The sequence below is a fragment of the Oryctolagus cuniculus genome, chromosome 2 (assembly GCF_051225735.1).
Source record: "Oryctolagus cuniculus isolate XC-2025 breed Fujian yellow rabbit chromosome 2, ASM5122573v1, whole genome shotgun sequence".
In the NCBI taxonomy this organism is placed as follows: domain Eukaryota; kingdom Metazoa; phylum Chordata; class Mammalia; order Lagomorpha; family Leporidae; genus Oryctolagus; species Oryctolagus cuniculus.
In genome coordinates this window covers 74463731-74477103 of record NC_142868.1, presented here as the reverse complement: position 1 = coordinate 74477103, position 13373 = coordinate 74463731, and the positions used below count along the sequence as shown (strand labels likewise).

The 13373-nt window shown below is 42.4% G+C and overlaps 1 non-coding gene across 3 annotated transcripts in view; it reads left to right on the top strand.

Annotated features, from left to right (window-relative positions):
* The window catches only part of LOC108175886 (uncharacterized), a 43608-nt gene that overhangs the window by 26380 nt on the left and 3855 nt on the right, over nt 1-13373 (top strand). Inside the window, exon 3 of one of the 3 annotated variants that reach the window (XR_016229091.1) lies at nt 9216-9334. The exons of 1 other annotated variant lie outside the window; for it this stretch is intronic. This is a non-coding gene — a transcript (uncharacterized LOC108175886). The remainder of the gene's footprint in view (nt 1-9215; nt 9335-13373) is intronic. One more of the 3 variants, XR_016229090.1, reaches the window with a different exon arrangement.

Sequence of the window (13373 nt, the reverse complement as noted above, 5' to 3'; positions counted from 1 at the left end):
CATGACAATAGGTCTGATCTGATTTCATCATCATTAAAAAAAATCATCTATTATTTTTCACTTTATGTTTCTGTGTGGGAGCAAACTGTTGAAATCCTTACTTAATGTATACTAAGCTGATCTTCTGTATATTAAGATAATCGAAAATGAATCTTGATGTGAATGGAAGGGGAGAGGGAGTGGGAAAGGGGAGGGTTGTGGGTGGGAGGGACGGTATGGGGGGGAAGCCATAGTAATCCATTATTCGTACTTTGGAAACGTATATTCATTAAATAAAAGTTAAAAAAAAATTTTTTTTCACCCAAATAAATGTATCTTTTAATTTCATTTTCCACAAACTTTTTGATGTACCTTCATACCTTTCATTTCACAGAGCAGTTATGAAGCTCAACAGAAAAAAATACCAGAATATAAATGAGAAATAGTTTCATTAAGTGATAGAAGGGTTTCAGCTAGATGATGGAATTTAAGATTTCGGTATGAGGGGCTGGTACTGTGACATAGCAGGTTGAGCTTATAGTGCTGGCAGCCCATGTAGGCACCAGTTCGTGTCTTGGCTGCTCCACTTCTGATTCAGCTCTCTGCTATGGCCTGGGAAAGCAGTAGAAGATGGTCCAAGTGCTTGGGACCCTGCAACCATGTGGGAAACCCAGAAGCACCTGGCTCCTGGCTTCAGCTCATCCCTACTCTGGCCCTTGCAGACAATTGGGGAGTGAACCAACAGATGGAAGATCTTTCTCTCTCTCTCTCTGTAACTCTGCCTCTCAAAAAAATAAATAAAAATCTTTAAAAAAAAGATTTGTGTATGAAAGATGTTGACAGACAAGCACTGAGAATGACCTGCCTGAAGTAATGGAAGGTGAACTACACCACAAAGACACAGAAAACTAAAATTAATCTTCATGGAGCAGGATGCACAATTGAGGATGATAGCTCTCAAAAAGCAGTGTACTATGGGCCTTGACTCCTAAAGGAATTTAGAAACACTACTGTGGATTTTATTTTAAAAAGATAAGCCCTTTGGTATGATTTGGATCATATTTTGAGACAGCTGGGAACATTTTGGCGCAGACAAAAGGGCTATTTTAAATACTTCAACTCCTTTAAAGAATATTAAGGAGAGAATTAGAGATACTAGATAATTGCTTGCAGAGACCAAGTGCCAGGCTCATAAAATCTCCAAAAGAGTGAAAAAAGGAGTTGTATTTTTTAGGGGAAAATGAGTTGACATTATTCCAGATGTAGGAGAATGGAATGGAAGTAAATTCAAAAAGGAGTTTCAGCGTAACTCTTGATGGGACGGTAAAAGCAAGCAGCCTTTAGTATAATGTGGAATAAATTCCAGCCTTACTGAATGGATAACACATGGCCCAAATCCTACTGATACTAAATCAGTACTATATGATGAAAACGTGACATTTGTGGAAGTCTGAGCTTTCCGAATGTGACTGAGGAGAAATAGTAGCTGGTAATGATGATAACGTTTGATCATTTAAATAGAATTTTTGAAAATCAACTAAAAAGAAAATACACTGTTAGTACACAGTATTAGAGTTTTATTTAATGGAAGCATCCAAATACAAAACAAATCTCTCTTTTAAGAAATATGTCCCTTTTGCAAAAATGTGGAAAATATCACAGAAGTTAATATTCACAGCATGTACATTTGAGTGCTATTGAAGATGGCTGCATTTGAATTATGCAACAATTTGTATAGAAAAGAAGGCAGGAGGCCAGCGCCATGGTGCACTAGGTTAATCCTCCGCCTGCGTTGCCAGCATCTCATACGGGCGCCAGTTCTAGTCCCGGTTGTTCCTCTTCCGATCCAGCTCTCTGCTATGGCTTGGGAAAGCAGTAGAAGATAGCCCAAGTGCTTGGGCCCCTGCATCCGCATGGGAGACCAGGAGAAAGCACCTGGCTCCTGGCTTCGGATCGGTGCAGTTCTGGCCATAACGGCCATTTGTGGGGTGAACCAACGGAAAGAAGACCTTTCTCTCTGTCCCTCTCTCTCTCACTGTCTTTCTCTGTCAAGTAAATTTAAAAAAAAGAAGAATAAGGAGACAAAGAAGTGCATCTATTTTCTGGTGTTTGTATGAGGGTATTTCAAAAAGTTCAAGGAAAAATGGAATCCAAAGATAATGTGTGGAGCCAGCATCTCGGTGCAGCAAGTTAAGCTTCCACCTGGGACGCCTGCCTCCCATATCAGAGTGTGAGTCCCAGCTACTCCGCTTCCTCATAATACATCCTTAGGAAGGCAGCAGCTGGAGGCTCAAGTTCATGTGCCCTGCCACCCATGTGGGAGACCCAAATAGAGTTCCTGCTCCTGGCTTCTGCCAGGCTCAGCCCTGGTATTTGGGGAATGAACCAGAAGATGGAAGATCTCTTTCTCCACCCTCCCCCTCTCTGTCTTTCTCTCCTTCTCCCTTTTGCTATGCTTTTAAATAACCAATAATAAATAAACATTAAAAAAGAGAAGTCCTTTTTAATTATAGAAAATATGCAAAATGTCCTAAGCAGGATCTGAAGACATCATCTGTAGAATTTTTGCTTCACAAAGTCTCAGGTGATCAATCCCTCAACACCATGCCCAGCACTGCTACTTGTGATGAATAACACTAGATGCTTCTCTACCAACAGGTTTCGGATCTGGTTTAAACAAGTAAGACTCCCTTTTTGATGGGTGATCTGTTTTGATGTTTGTCCTAATTCTGGATTACATAGAAGGTGTAGTGACATGTCTTAGTAGCTCTTGTGTTTATTTCCCATGAACTTTTTTACCCAAATTCAGAAACATCAATGATCACTAGATGGTTTGCTGGTTTTTAAAAATTATATATATTTTTTGTTTGAAAGGCAGAGTAGCACAGGGAGAGAAAGAGAGAGATCTTCCATCTACTGGTTCACTCCCCAAATGGCCAGAGTGACCAGGGCTGGGCCAGGCTGAAACCAGAATGCTGGAATGCCATCCAAGCCTTCCACTTGGGTGTTAGGGTCCCAAGTACTTGGGCCATCTTCCACTGCTTTCCAAGGAACTTTAGCACACAGCTGGATTGAAAGTAGAGCAGCAAGGACTTGAACGGCACTCATCTGAGATGTGGGCATAACGAGTGATGGCTTAACTCATTGCACCACAACACTAGCCCCATAATTTTCAGTTTTTACATGTATTGGAAGCCCATAAAATACAGATGTGGGTTTAAAGATGAGCTTTACTACTTAGGGTTCTACAAGTTTTACTTCTCTCACACTGTTTCATCATTTGAAACTGAACATTTGGAACTTCTCCAAGGTTTGTACACTATGATGGTAATAAAAAAATCTAATATTATTGAACACTCACTACATTATTTTCATACATTAATTCACTTATTTTTTTCAACAACCCTATGAGATATATAATATTATTATCCGTATTTTGCAGGTGAAAAAAACTAAAGGTCAGAAATGTCAAGAGACATGATCAAGGTTACAAGGCCCATAAATGATACAGTCAATAACTTAAATACCCATGTCCTTCCCTAATCACCAGGCTGCTTTTCTTAAAAGTAGAGGTGAGGGCCAGTGCTGCGGCATAGCAAGTAAAGCTGCCCCTGCAGTGCCAGCATCCCATATGGGTGATGGTTTGAGTCCCAGTTGCTCCACTTTCCATAGCTCTCTGCTGTGGCCTGGGAAAGAACTGGAAGATGGCTCAAGTCCTTGGGCCCCTGCACCTGCATGGGAGACCCAGAAGAAGCTCCTGGCTCCTGGCTTCAGATCGGCTCAGCTCTGGCCATTGCAGCAATTTGGGGAGTGAACCAGCAGATGGAAGACTCTCTCTCTCTCTCTCTCCCTCTCTCTACCTCTGCTTCTCTGTAACTCTGCCTTTCAAATATATAAATAAATTTTTTAAAAATTTTTTAAAAAGTAGAGATGAAGCAAACCCTTCTTCATCTTATATTCCTTACATTATTAGGACATATACATAGTCTTTGGGCTTTTTAAAATATAATGCCCTGATGTAAGTTTCTGGAAATGTAGAGAAACACATATATTTATCAGATGCTGTAATGGGATTTTTGGCATGCCCATAACGTAATGCTCTATTAGACCACTGTAGAAAGCTGTTAAATTCATTGCAGAAGATATGTGTATAGTAAATGTTTATTGAGTATTATAGTCTTTTCTAGTTCCTGGTAATTTTTTAAGAGGCTTTATTTTTTAGAGCAGTTTTAAGTTCACAGCAACGTGAGCAGAAAATACAGGGAGTTCCCAGATACACCCTGTCCCGTCCAGTCACACACATACCTCACACCCCCTTTACCAACTTCCCACACTAAAATGGAACATTTGTTACAATCCATGGACCTACACTGACACATCATTATCACCCAAAGTCCATAATTTAAGGATTGTTCGTGGTGCTGTAATGCTGAATTTCTTAACTTAATAGGTTATTTTTCGAGAAAACATACTTAACATGCTATGAATTTTGACAAATGTGTAGTGACATGTATCCACCACTGTGGTACAACACAGAATGGTTTCATTGTCCTAAAAATCCTCCATTCTTTCTGTTTTCATCCCTTCCTGCTCTATAATCCTGCAATTTTCTTTAAAAAATCATACTAAAGAAAAAGAAAAATTTTCATCCAAATAATACAATATAGTTGGGAATGTTTGTCATGAAACCAATTAGCAGATAATTTCAAAGAATTTATCCAAGTAAAAACAAAGGAAGTATTATTTTAGCTTCTTTATGTCTATAAAAATTCTTGTATTGGATGAGTGGGAATAAGAGAGGGAAGAGATGTGCAATTCGGGACATGCTCAAGCTGACTTACCTCAAACAGTAGAGTTAGAAACATACCAGGGGATTCGAATTCAATCCCATCGAGGTGGCATGTACCAATGCCATCTCACTAGTCCCAGTGATCAATTTCTGTTCACAATTGATCGCAATGATAGGACTAAGAACCAAAGGGATCACATAAACAAGAATAGTGTCTGCAAATACTAGCTGATAGAATCAAAAAGGGAGAGAATGATCCAACATGGGAAGTGAGATACACAGCAGACCCATAGAATGGCAAATGTCCTAACAGCACTCTGGCCTCATAATCAGCCCTTAAGGCATGCGGATCTGGCTGAAATGCCCATGAGAGTATTTCAGGCATGGAAAGCCAAGACACTCTGGGGGAAAAAAAAACCTAAATGAAAGATCTCCGCGAGTGAGATCCCAGTGGAAAGAATGGGTCATCAAAGAAGGAGGTACCTTTCTCTGAAGGGAGGAGAGAACTTCCACTTTGACCATGGCCTTGTCTAAAAATGATCAGAGTCAGTGAACTCAGGGGGCTTCCATAGCCTTGGCAGCTCATGACAAGAGCCTAGGGTGATTACTGATGCCATAAACAAGAGTGTCAATTTGTTAAGTCAACAACAGGAGTCACCGTGCACTTACTCCTCATGTAGGATCTTTGTCCTTAGTGTGTTGTACATTGAGATTTAATGCTATAACGAGTACTCAAACAGTATTTTTCACTTTATGTTTCTGTGTGGGAGCAAACTGTTGAAATCTTTACTTAATGTATGCTAAACTGATCTTCTGTATATAAAGAGAATCGAAAATGAATCTTGATGTGAATGGAAGGGGAGAGGGAGTGGATAAGGGGAGGGTTGCGGGTGGGAGGGACGTTATGGGGGGGAAGCCATTGTAATCCATAAGCTGTACTTTGGAAATTTATATTCATTAAATAAAAGTTAAAAAAAATTCTTGTATTGGGATACAAACCTCAAATAATCTATCAAGCACTATAACTTCAGAATGTTAGGATGATGGACCTGGTGCTGTGGCTCAGCAGGTTAGAGTTGTGGCCCACAGTGCTGGCATCCCACATGGGCGCTGGTTTGAGTCCCAGCTGCTCCACTTCTGATGCAGCTCCCTGCTAATGGAAAAGCAGCAGAGGTTGGACCAAGTTCTTGGGTCCCTGCACCAACGTGAGAGACCCAGAAGAAGCTCCTGGCTCCTGGCTTTGGCTGACTTAGTCCCCGTCATTGTAGCCATTTGGGGAGTGAAGCAGCAGATGGAAGATCTCTCTCTCTCTCTGCCCTTCAGATAAATAAAATAGACCTAGATGGTCATAATGAGATACATGAATGAAAAAGATGCTCAGCCTTTTAGGCATCGGGAAAATGCCTGTTAAAACCGTTCTGAGATACCTCTACATACCTATCCAAATTAGTAGTTAAAAATAAACAAGACAGAACAAAGAAAAATCCTGGTAATATCAACTGTTGGAGACAAGACTGTGCAACTAGAACTCTCCCACATTGGTGTTGGGCATATAAATTGGAACAACCACTTTGAAAAATGATTTGGCATACACAAGAATGTTCATAGTAATTATCTTCATGATAAACATAAACTGAAAACAGTCCAAATGCTCAACAGTGGGATTTGATAAATAAGTTGATGTATATTTAGACAATAAAATACAAGCAACAAAAAGAAATGAGCTATTGGCTGGGTCAGCAATGCTGCTAATGCTGCCTTTTTAAGTTCCAGCTGTTCCATTTCTGATCTAGCTCCCTGCTGGTATGCCTGGGAAGGCAGTGTTTGGGCCATTGCCACCAATGTGGGAAACCAGGATGGGGTTCTTGGCTGTGCCTTGGCCCTCTCCTGGCTGCTGTAGCCATTAGGGAATGAACCAGCTGACGGAAGACACTCTCTCTCGCTCTCGCTCTCGCTCTCTCGCTCTGCCTTTCAAATAAATAAATCTTTTTAAAAAATAAAAGGAAATAAGCTATTCAGCTATTGTTACATGTTACAAAGTGGGTGAATCTCACAGACAAAATGTTTAGCAAGAGAAGCCAGGCACAAAACTTTCTACTCTTACTGTTTTCGTGTGTGTGTGTGTGTGTGTGTGTGAGAGAGAGAGAGAGAGAGAAATTCAAGAATAGGCAAAAGTATAGTGACAGAATACAATAGCAATTATTCAATGTTAGAGGGGAGGAGGCAGTAATTGTGGAGGGGACAAAGCCTTGGGGTGCTAGAATGTTCTATATCTTGACTTAGTACTTGTTACATAAGGGAATACATATGAACATTCACCAAGCTATACAGTTAAGATTTCTGCACATGGTGTATATTTGCTATGCTTCCATAAAAAAGAAACCCATCTCTCTGATTAATATTATGAAGTATGTATTTCCAGGTTAAATAATGTCCAGCTCTTACAGATTAAAAGACTAAAAAAATACAGAGTATAAATCCACCAGAAGGATCCAGCTGAGTCTGCTGCATATGGACCTGACATGGTTTACCCATGGTTATATGTGGCGAGGCTTCAGTGGAACATCTGGGGGAACACTGAGTAACTGCTGTGTGGCGAATGTGCTTTCTGTTGAGAAATGCTTGCCTCGGGTTGCTTTAAATTTGTGAGTCAGACCCTGGAGGAAGCAAGGGGGAGCCTTTCCCCACCCTTCTTCCACTCGGCGCCCTGCTGACCACAAATCCTGGCCTTTGATTCTTAATAGGAGTTTTCTGTCAGGTTTTATGGTTTTCCACATTCTAAAATACAACTTGTGTAAATAAATGACACATAAGAAGGCCCGCAGATGCCTTCAGATGTTTGTCAGATGTCCCTGTGGGCCAGTTCTCCACCTTCCCACCTCTCAGCCCCTCCATTCATAATATAACACACATTGGGCATTTGGACTGGAATTCACAGACAACAGTTACAATTGTTACTTTGGCTGTAGGTGGAGTTTGATGAGGGTGCAACCGGAAAGATTTCATTTAACAAACTATCAGAAGTTGCATGAAAGCTCACACCTACCCAACTACAATTTCTGTGATGTTGCTATGAATGCTAAATATATGCGGGTGTGTCACTGGTAACGGTAGAATTCCGCCAGCCCCTACTCTTGGGTTGAAGGATTCATCCTGCTGGATAGGCAGAAGGAAGCCGCCACACTTTCTGCATAGCAGCTTTAGTTGTGACTTCTGCAAGACCAGCACGTTAGAAGTGGTGAAGAAGGGGCTGGCACTGTGGCGCAGTGGGTAGAGCTGCCGCCTACAGTGCCAGGATCCCATATGGGCACTGGTTCGAGTCCCAGTTGCTCCACTTCCATCAGCTCTCTGCTATGGCCTGGGAAAGCAGTAAAAGATGGCCCAAGTCCTTGGGTTCCTGCACCTGTGTAGGAGACCTGGAAAAAGCTCCTGGCTTCTGGCTTCAGATCAGCTCAGCTCCGGCTGTTGCAGCCAACTGGAGAGTGAACCAGAGGATGGAAGACCCCTCTCTCTCTCTCTGCCTCTGCCTCTCCTACTCTGTGTAACTTTGACTTTCAAATAAATAAAATAAAATAGAAAGTGGTGAAGAATATTTGTGAGCTCATTCTTCACTCCACAGTGACTATAGCAGATGAGGGAGTGAGAAATGCCTAGGATCCAGAAGAAAGCAATGAGCCATGCTACTAGGCTTACCTACAGCAGCAATTGCAGGTTAGCCCTTAGAGGTGGAACATCATTTTGAGATGTTAACATTCTTCCACTACTCATCACCAGTCACATGCAGAACACAATTCTTTTTTTAATTATCTGAGTGTTATGGGTGCCTGAATCCATATTCATCCACGGCTGAGACTGGACTTTGGTACAGAGCCAATGATGAAAGAGGCACCTTCTTCCCTTCGGTTTTGCAGATGGTTGCAATGGAATCCTTTCAGGCTTTTTCACTGAGTGTTGGGTCAGATTCACGAGGCATAAACGTTAAGTAGCTAAAGAGCATTCAAACGTGAATTTGTTATAGTACCCATTTGGAATGCTTGTTAAGACATAGCTTGGGTTGCCCACAACTCATATCAGAGTGCCTCACTTTGAGTCCTGGCTCCACTTCTGATTCCAGCTTCCTGTTAATGTGTGCTATGGAAAGCAGCAGGTCATGGCCCAAATGATGGGATCCCTGGCACCAACATTGGACACTTAGATTGAGTTTCCAGCTCCCAGCTACAGCCTAACCAGCTGGCTACTGCAGACTTTTGGGGAGTGAACTAGCAGATGAGAAGTCTCTCTCTCTTTTTATAAATAATTTTTTTAAAGTTGTCAAAATGTTTGTAACAGAGAATTGGAATTATGCTAAATGTTTAAAAATTTTTGGACTGGTTTTACATAAAATATTCATGTATAGTATTTATATTTCTTCTTCTTCTTCTTTTTTTTTTTTTTTTTTTTTTGACAGGCAGAGAGGACAGTGAGAGAGACAGAGACAGAGAAAAAGGTCTTCCTTTGCCGTTGGTTCACCCTCCAATGGCTGCCGTGGCCGGCGCGCTGTGGCCAGTGCACCATGCTGATCCGAAGGTAAGAGCCAGGTGCTTTTCCTGGTCTCCCATGGGGTACAGGGCCCAAGCACTTGGGCCATCCTCCATTGCACTCCCGGGCCACAGCAGAGAGCTGGCCTGGAAGAGAGGCAACCGGGACAGAATTCGGCGCTCCGACCGGGACTAAAACCGGGTGTGCCGGCACTGCAAGGCGGAGGATTAGCCCATTGAGCCATGGCACTGGCCGTATTTATATTTCTTTTAAAAGTGGACTTTAGAGAATTGAAATTGCTGGTCCATTGTTCCTTGTCATTTTCTTTACACTTGCTCTTAACTTCTTTCCTCCCTGACTCATTTGTTCTTCTTAGGATTAGAGACACCTTACATAGGTATTCAGTGTGTGGATTCCAGAGCCAGGAGGCCTGTGATTCAATCCTGGCTGTGATCTTAACTTTTATTGCTTAACCTCTCTGTGCCAATGTTTCTTCATTCATCAAAGGGGGGTGATCACTATAACACAAGTCATAGGTTCTTGGGAGGCCTGATGAGTAAGCAGAGCAGACGCTCCTGGAATGGGGTCAGGTGGTAACCACCATGTTAAGTGTCAGCTGTGTCCTGCTCTTACTCAAGGACTCTGCTGTTCCTTCTAGCCCGTGATTTGCCTCTTCCTGGAGTTAACCGAAACCCTTCCTCTACACCAATGTTCTGACTTTGCCTCTGAGTGTACATTTTCCCCCAAATTCTTGAATCAAATTCGCTGGGTGGTAGAGAATGAGGAGATTCTAACTGGCCTTCATTTTGTAACTTCGAAGACCTTGGGATCATATGTTAAGACTGTCACTTGCTAAGTGAATCATTTATTACCCACCACTGGCATAAGACAGATGAAAAGAATGCTCAGCTACTTGAGTTGCTGTTTTGGAAATAATGTATAAAACCGAAACCACAACTCCAAATCATAAAATGGAAGGTTTGGAAGAGACCAAAAAGGTCGCTTAGTCAAACCACCCTGGTTGTGGCTGTGTGCATTTCTAGTATTCTACTACATGTCTAGCTTCAGGGAAGCAGACTCCATCGTGATCATCTTGTCAAGAGGGAATTTCTCTTTTACACAGCTCTGATTCTTAAGAGCTTCTTTCTAACTCCAATGAAAATGAGTGTCCTCACAGTTTCCATCTGTCACGTATTTTTACTTACTTATTTGACTCTGAAGTCTTATGGAATAAATACCATATGTCTTTCTGTAACAACCCTTCAGATATTTGCTGACTGTGAGCATGCTGCTTCTGCAGTTCTCTCTGTATTCCCGTTGGGCTACACACTACACATCTCCCCAAGGTGGAGGGTGTAATTTGAATGAACTTGTAGCTTGTTAATATCCTTTTAATGTTGATCTCAAATTGAACACAATAATACTCCATATGTGTAAAGAAAGTTGGGGGGCTGGGGGGCTGGCGCCGCGGCTCACTAGGCTAATCCTCTGCCTTGCGGCGCCGGCACACCGGGTTCTAGTCCCGGTTGGGGTGCCGGATTCTGTCCCGGTTGCCCCTCTTCCAGGCCAGCTCTCTGCTGTGGCCAGGGAGTGCAGTGGAGGATGGCCCAAGTGCTTGGGTCCTGCACCCCATGGGAAACCAGGAGAAGCACCTGGCTCCTGCCACCAGATCAGCGAGGTTTGCCGGCCGCAACGCGCCGGCCGCGGCGGCCATTGGAGGGTGAACCAACGGCAAAGGAAGACCTTTCTCTCTGTCTCTACCTCTCTCTGTCTGTCAAAAAATAATAAAAAAAATTTAAAAAAAAAAAAAAAAGAAAGTTATGAGGCTGGCGTTGTGGCCCAGTGGGTTAAACCATCATCTGTGATGCTATCATTGCATATGAATATCTGTTTAAGTTCCAGCTCCCTGATAACATGCCCTGGAAAGCAGCAGAAGATGGCCCAAGCCTAGGACCCTGCACCTACTCAGGAGACTCAGATGGAGTCCCCAGGCTCCTGACTTCAGCCTGGTCCAGTCCCGACCATTGTTGCCATTTGGGGAATGAACCAGTGGATAGAAGGTCTTCCTCTCTCTCCTCCCTCCATTTCAAATAAATAAATAAAATCTTTTTTTTAAAAAAAGCAAGTCCAGAGTAGACACTACTCTATCTTCTATTCTAGATTCCAGATGTTTTATATCTATTAATAGATCCCAAGATCATATTAGCTTATTTTTGTAGCTAAATCATCTCTGTGAATAATACTACATTAAATCTTGGACTTTTTATGTACCCTGAGACAGATTTAACTATCAATTCATTCTTCAGAGGTTTTATACCATTTTGAACAGACTGCTGTTGTAGGACAAAATGCAAAGGTATTCGAATTATTTTATTGTGTTCTTACATTTGACTATGAAGTCTACATAAGTGATTTTTTTAAAGATTTATTTATTTATTTGAAAGGCAGAGTTAGAGAGAGAGGTTGAGAGAGAGAAGTCTTCCATCTGCTGGTTCACTTCCCAATGGCCACAACGGCCAGAGCTAGGCTGATCTGAAGCCAGGAGCCTGGAGCTTCTTCTGGGTGTCCCATGCGGGTGCAGGGGCCCAAAGACTTCTACTGCTACAAGCCCAAGCCATCTTCTACTGCTTTCCCAGGCCATAGCAGAGAGCTGAATCGGAAGTGGAGCAGCCAAGGTTCAAAGCAGCACCTATATGGGATGCTGGCACTGCAGGCAGCAGCTTTACCCACTATGCCATGTTGCCAGCCCCCACATAAGTGAATTTTTCTCCATTTTGCTGTAGTGACTAATAACCAATCTGTTATGTAAAACATGTTTGTTGAATGAATGTTAAATTAATCTGTGAATAGTGCTTCTTAAAAATTAACTAATTTGAGAGGTAGAAAGAAAAACACAACCAGAGCTCGCACCAACTGGTTCACTCCCTAAATGCCTGCGTGGGCTGGGGCTGGGCGGGGCCTGAAGTCAGGAACCAGCACCTCAGTCTGGGTCTCCTATTTGGATGTCAGGGATCCAGTGCTTGAGCTACTACCTTCAGTCTCCCAGGGTTTTCGTTGACAGGAAAGTGGAATTGGGAGTAGAGCTGGGACTCAAACCCAAAACTCTGGCATGGGACATAGGCTTTCCAACCAGCACCATAACCACCAGGCCAAACGCCTATTCCCTTGACAGCACTTCTTATGGTAACTCTAGTTAACAAAATCCCATAATAAATGAAAAATTTTATATCAGAGGCCCATAGAGTTTTTTTAAAAAAGATTTATTTATTTATTTATTTATTTGAAAGTCAGAGTGCAGCAGAGAGAGTGCATCTCTCTCTCACAGAGAGAGAAGGAGAGGCAGAGAGAAGAGAGGTTTTCTATCCACTGGTTCACGCCCCAGATGGCCACAACGGCCAGAGCTGTGTCGATCGGAAGCCAGGAGCCAGGAGCTTCCTCTGGGTTTCCCATGCTGGTGCAGGGGCCCAAGGACTCGGACCATCTTCCACTGCATTCCCAATGCCCACAGAGATTAATGTACCCTTCCCTTTTCCCAGAGACTAGCTTACACCTGAACCATTCAGCTAAGGGTGTGTATAACTTACAACCTAAGGGAAAGGGATTATTAAATCCAACAGCTTAGTCAAGCACGTGTCCTATGTATGCCTCTGACTCTACAATCACTGGCAATATTATATAAGGGGATAGACTACTGAGTAGAGTCAGCATGTACCACAGCAGAGTAATCAGCTTTGGAAGACTGAAACCATGTGCTAGCCTGTTCCAAGGAAACCTGATACCAGGACCTTCAGTGGATTCTGCTGCCTTCGCAGTTACATGTTATCCAACAGTCTGGAGCAAGAAAATTTAGAGAACAAGCATGACTCTCAGAAGACCATAATGAGTCTGACCTCACATTGAACACTAGGGGCCTAGAAGATTATAGTTCTATGTATGAGGCTATTCTTAAAAGTTTGTGGAAAATAGAATTTAAGTATAAATTTATTTTGACGTAAAATATTGAAATCCATGCACTTGAGGGGTCTTCAAATAGTTCATGTAAAATGTGTATTATGAAAAAATGACACATGGGCTTTTTTTTTGCACC